General features: G+C 49.2%; 1 long non-coding RNA gene across 1 annotated transcript; it reads right to left on the bottom strand.

Moving 5' to 3' along the window:
* Positions 1-359: 359 nt before the first annotated feature.
* On the bottom strand, positions 360-4,589 carry LOC105887262. The gene is made up of 3 exons (XR_001161411.2): positions 4,435-4,589; positions 3,203-3,333; positions 360-1,631 (listed from the first exon to the last, which is right to left on the bottom strand). It is a non-coding gene; the product is annotated as an uncharacterized LOC105887262 (long non-coding RNA).
* Between the last annotated feature and the right edge of the window lie 790 nt (positions 4,590-5,379).

Genomic DNA, 5,379 nt, shown 5'->3' with positions numbered 1-5,379 from the left:
TTCACTGCTAACAGAAACAAACCCCCAGAAGTATAATGGCTTGGCAACCATAGAATGTAAGTCTATTTCTTCCTCAGGACCGGGCAGGGAACATGCTGGATGAGCAATCTTTGAGCAATCTTTCTTCCATACGGGCTTCAAAGACTCAGAGTGACAGGTGTTCTGCCTTTTTTTCTTTTTTCTTTTTTTTTTAGATAGAGTGTTACTCTGTCACCCTGGCATCAGCCCAGCTCACAGCAACCTCAAACTCCCGGGTTCAAATGAGCCTTCAGCCTTAGCCTCCCAAGTAGCTAGGACTACAGGTGCCTTCCACAAGGCCTGACTAGTTTTTCTATTTTTAGTGGAGACAGGGTCGGACTTTTGCTTAGGCTGAGCTCAAACTCCTGAGTTCCAGACCTTGTTCTGCCATTTAAAATCTGTAGCTTCCAAGGTCAAGGCAGAGGTTTTTCCTGATGCATCTGGGCAGAAAGGGATGAGGACGGAGCACAGAAGTGCTTCCTGGGAGGCCCCTGGGGACGGCTCTGCAGTGGAGCAGCTCACTTCTGCTCACAATCCATGGATCAGAGCTCAGTGAACTCAATCCTAGGTCTGGAACTAACCATAAGGAGCTGGAAAATGTGGCCCCGGATGAGCAGCTATTTCCTAGCAGGACTCCCGCTAAAGGAAGAGCAGCCAGCCCACTCTGCCACATGTACTTTGCAGGTGTATTCTAAGGATCAAATGAGGCTGTGACATGTGCAGAGTCCTCAGCATCATCCACAACTAAATAAATGTTGAGAATGTGAAAGGGAAAGACATATGAATGGGAAGTGCCTTGAGGGATGGAACCCGAGACAGGCCCTGGTGCATAACACAAGTGTGTCCCCCTGCACCCCCTCTTCCCAAGGCACGCTGGTGGCCAGATCTGTGTGTGGTAGGGGATGGGAGCACAGTCCCCAGGGTGTTGTGTGACCAAAGCAGCTTCTTCTCCTGCTTCCTGTCCAGCCAGATGGAAAAGCTGCAGCTCCAGACTCTTGATAGCCTCGTGGCTTCCAAGGCAGCGGCCCAGCGGACTGCAAACCCCACCTTGCAGAGCCAGCTTGAGTGTAGGCCACCCGCCAGCCCCTCAGCCAGCCCTGGAGCACACCCCACTTGCAGATACTCGGGAGGCTAGTGGGAGGGAATGGAGGTTTCCTCCAGAACACCATGACCACAGACTCCCTGCAATGGCCTCCAGACACTGTGGAAACCCAGGGCTTTGTTTTCCTCCAGGCTTCGGCAGTGCAGCCACAACGCACAGGTGGGAACCATCTCCAGACCTCCCAGCCCTGGGCTCCCTTGCTCCAACCCAGCAGTCTGTGAGGGACCAAAAGGGGTAAGTAGAGTAAGTTCTTTGCCTTCAAAGAACATACACATTATTTTTAAGTCTACATTAATTACTAAAACAACTGTACCTCCAATCACATCCCCAGCCCCTCAACAAGAACAAGTTGCAACAATGCGGCCCCTCCCCTGCTTTCTCTGAGTGTAAATAAGCTTCTCAGAGCTGCCATCAATGTGTACACACGACCTTGCTTTTCACTCTTCTCACTCTGCTTTGTATACACTTTCCCACGGATCTGGGACGACCCGGAGCTGAGTACTTCACAGCACTGCAAAATATGCAGAAGACATATATTTTGTTTTAGAGTCTTAATACCCAGAACATCTGGGTAATACTCAGACAACTGGAGAGATTCTTGCTGACGCTGCACATCTCCAAACCCAAGTCCCAGTGCAGAGAGAAAATGTTGTGCTGTCCATCTGTGCGCATGCACATGGGTTTTCTCAAGCACAGTGGACCGCAGGGTGTGACAGTTAGTGATTTCTTCCCAGGAAGTGGCCCGACCTGCAGGAGTTACTGCTGGCTGCAGCTGCTAGTACAGCCCAAATTATTTATTGGTTTTGATTTCTGCAATGTTCCCCATGTAAATTAAAATGTGACATTATTATACCCTCTGACAGCCCACTAGCGACCTTTAGCACTCTCCCCCCACTGCAGCCATTATTCAGCATAATTTGACTGGTTTCAGGCAAGTTAGGAGGGTGGGAAGGGATGGTGGGGGCAAGGGAAGGCAGAGTCCAAATTAGAAACAGATTTAAAGAGTATTTGCAGGGAATTAGGCAGCGGGCCAGAGCGCTCGCTGGCAGCGTGTGGAACCCCTCTTCAGGGACTGTCAGCTCCTCCTAGGTTTCCACAGCGGATGTTTCCCGGCCAGAGTACAGCTGGGTTTTAGTTGTCAAACCCCAGCCAAGACATCTGAGAAGGGGGTGGGGTGCCCATGTGCACGTGTGTACGCGTCCAGGCCACATGTGTGCACACTTGACCCCAAGGATGCTCCCAACAGTTCCACACATTCACACCTGTAAAGGTACCTCCCCACACAACACAAGGGCATCTAGGGAGATGCAGGACAGACACACTTACACATGTGCACCCGAAGACTCTGTGTCCCACCAACACTTTCATCCCGCTCTCCCCCACCCCTCTTTTAAGACAGCTGTGTGACCTCAGGCTAACACGTTGGCCTCTCTGAACCTCTGAGTCTTTAACTGGAGCAAAAAATGGCAGCTGTGATGGTCACCGTGAGAAACAGAAGTTAACATCAGGTATGCTATACTACAACTGGATTCCCTAAAATACTGTCATTTTGATGAAGTCCAGGCTGACTGCTTAAAATAAATACTCAGACATCACAATCAGGCTGAAATATAAGGCCAGGGTTAAATGAGAGCAGACAGCCAACCAAAGATGGAAAGAAAGGATATTCAAGGCTGAAGCTCATCTGCCTTAGCAGGCACCTCATTTGAATAGGTAAGTTTCAAAAATGTATGCCAGGGAAAGGCTGTTTAATCGTCAAATAGGATGATGTGGAAGGTGAAGCTAGAGTGACCGGGTCAGAATTTTTTCCTGCTAAAAAGTGGTTGGATGCTCATTACATGGGCAGGACCTCGCTCAACAGGAGCGAGGTGGTTATCTGGAGGCTCTGCTCAGAAGAACCCCCACCACGCCCCCTTCACATCACAGCAAATGCCCAGGCCTGGCCCCTGCTGAGCCACCACGCCTGCAACCCATCATGGCATGGGGTGCCAGGGCCAGGTCTTTCCTTCTGTGACAGGGCCGAGCTCTGCTTGTCCTCTAAGGTTAGAGAAGAGGCAGCTGAGAGGGCAGTGACTTACTTACCGAAGATCCAGTTTAAAGGTAGCACAGCTGACATGACAGTCTCAGACTCTGACTCCAGATCTCATCCTGCTCCTCATTTGTGCTGTGAACAGGCACTGTGAGCAAACTTCAACTCATCTGCTTCTATTTCTCTTTAAATAGAAAATGTTTTGGTTTTTGTCATCAATCTCTACCAAGGAGTAGATAGACCTAGAGTAAGTGATTAGGATGCATTTTTTATCTGCATACAGGGTATCAGAGAAATGATAATATACAGAGACATGGGCCCAATACAATAAGCACATAACAGTTCTGGTTTGCAGCTAATAAAACTGTGGTTTAATTAAATTTATTTTAAGATAGACATTGATTTTGTAATATGTCCACTGTTAGAGGATTCACAGGTTATTTGAATTTTTTTTTTTGACACAGAGTCTCTCTATGTTGCCCTCAGTAGAGTGCCAGTGCCATGGCATCACAGCTCATAGCAACCTCAAACTCTTGGGCTTAAGTGATTCTCTTGCCTCAGCCTCCCAAGTAGCTGGACTATAGGCACCCGCTACAATGCCTGGCTACTTTTTTTTGTTGTAGTTGGCATTGTTGTTTGGCAGGCCAGGACCAGGTTTGAACCCACTGGCCCCAGCGTATGTGGCCGGTGCCCAAGCCACTTAGCTACAAGTGCCAAGCCCTTATTTGATTTTGTAAAACATATTTAAAGAAAATCAAATTCTTTTATTATTAAATACTTAACAGTCAGAAAAAGATTTGCATTATGGTATTAAAGTTAATATTTTTGATGAAAAAAAGAAACAGAGGAAGTCAGAAAAACAATCACAAAAATATCCTCTTATCTCTTCTGAGACAGCTGCATTGGAACCTGGGACCATCTGAAGTTGTCACGATAATGTCAAATATGAGGAAAGCAGAAACAACTAAGAAACAGACTCTGAATGTGGCAGATCCTGGAAACTAAAGTGAGTAGTCAGGATTTGCATGACACACCCAGAGGGACTGTGGTCACAGGCAGCCTGGGAATAGAGCCCAGCCACCCCACCACCACCACCGCCACCGGGATGGGAGTGGGCCGGCGGACTTCCTGCCTTTTGGTCAGACAGACTGCCTTCCTGAATTACTGGGTCTAGGAAGTGGTGGTGATGGGTGGGGGAGGGTGGAGAGGTTACACGTGTCACTTACCACCCCCACACAGCCCTCTTCCTAGCTGCCACCTCCCTTCCCCGCTTAAGACCAGTTACCTAATCTGCAACATGACGAGATGGTATCTGGCATCTCTTAACGGCTCTCAAATCCCACAATTCTAGAATTCAGATACAAGACCAGTTAGCAAGAGACAGGAAAACCCCAGCCCGGCCCGCGGTGCGCTCCGTGTGATACACACACAGCAAGTGGAGGCTGAAACAATAACTGGCCCGTGCTGACCTTTGAGCCCACAGTCAGCAAGACAATGTGTCTTTCTGTGCACAGCCACATTTCATGCCCAGGTGGGTGTTACTAGCCAGAGAGAAGACAGAGCTTAGGCCGAGTAACTTGCCCAAGTATTGGCCCCAGAGGTGCAACCCCTGACCCCAGTCTCCCTCCATCTCACCATTGGATGCTGGACTATTTCTGGAAGTTTAAGGCTGGACAAACCTAACTCTCTGCTCTTCTCCCACACACCTCCGTACACTGGGGGCACTGGAAGAAACACTTCTCCCCACCTGGCTTCTCCCCAGGAACAGGATTCATCCGCCTAGTGAGTTGCGGGGAGAGGTCTGCACCTGAGGCTCAGTCCTTGTACTTCCTGGAGCAGGAGACAGGCTTCTGGGGCTCTGGCTGCAGGGGCAGCTCACAGCTGGCCACATGTGCCAAGCACTAGTAGGTAGGAGAGCCTGCCTGTCCTGGGGAGACATGTTAGCAAGGCTGCTTGGCCACACACCTGAAGCCAACTAGGCAGTAAATGCTTCGGCAGTGATGCTTTCTCTGAGTTGATTCTGAACTCAGGGAGAGGATAAGGTGTTGCTATATGTACTGGGCCCCTTAAAGTCCCACCAGTGTGGGTACCTGGTGCAGCCTTGAAGGCCAGGATGTCAGAAAGCCTGGGGATAGGATGCCTGTATTAGAACAAAACATCTCACAGCCAGAAGCTCTATATTTCTAAGAGCAGAAATATAAAGTGAGCCACACAAATGATTTAAAATTCT

The sequence above is a fragment of the Otolemur garnettii genome, unplaced genomic scaffold, assembly GCF_000181295.1.
Source record: "Otolemur garnettii isolate 467f Iridium unplaced genomic scaffold, OtoGar3 scaffold00060, whole genome shotgun sequence".
NCBI lineage: Eukaryota > Metazoa > Chordata > Mammalia > Primates > Galagidae > Otolemur > Otolemur garnettii.
This window is presented reverse-complemented; position numbering and strand designations above follow the sequence as displayed.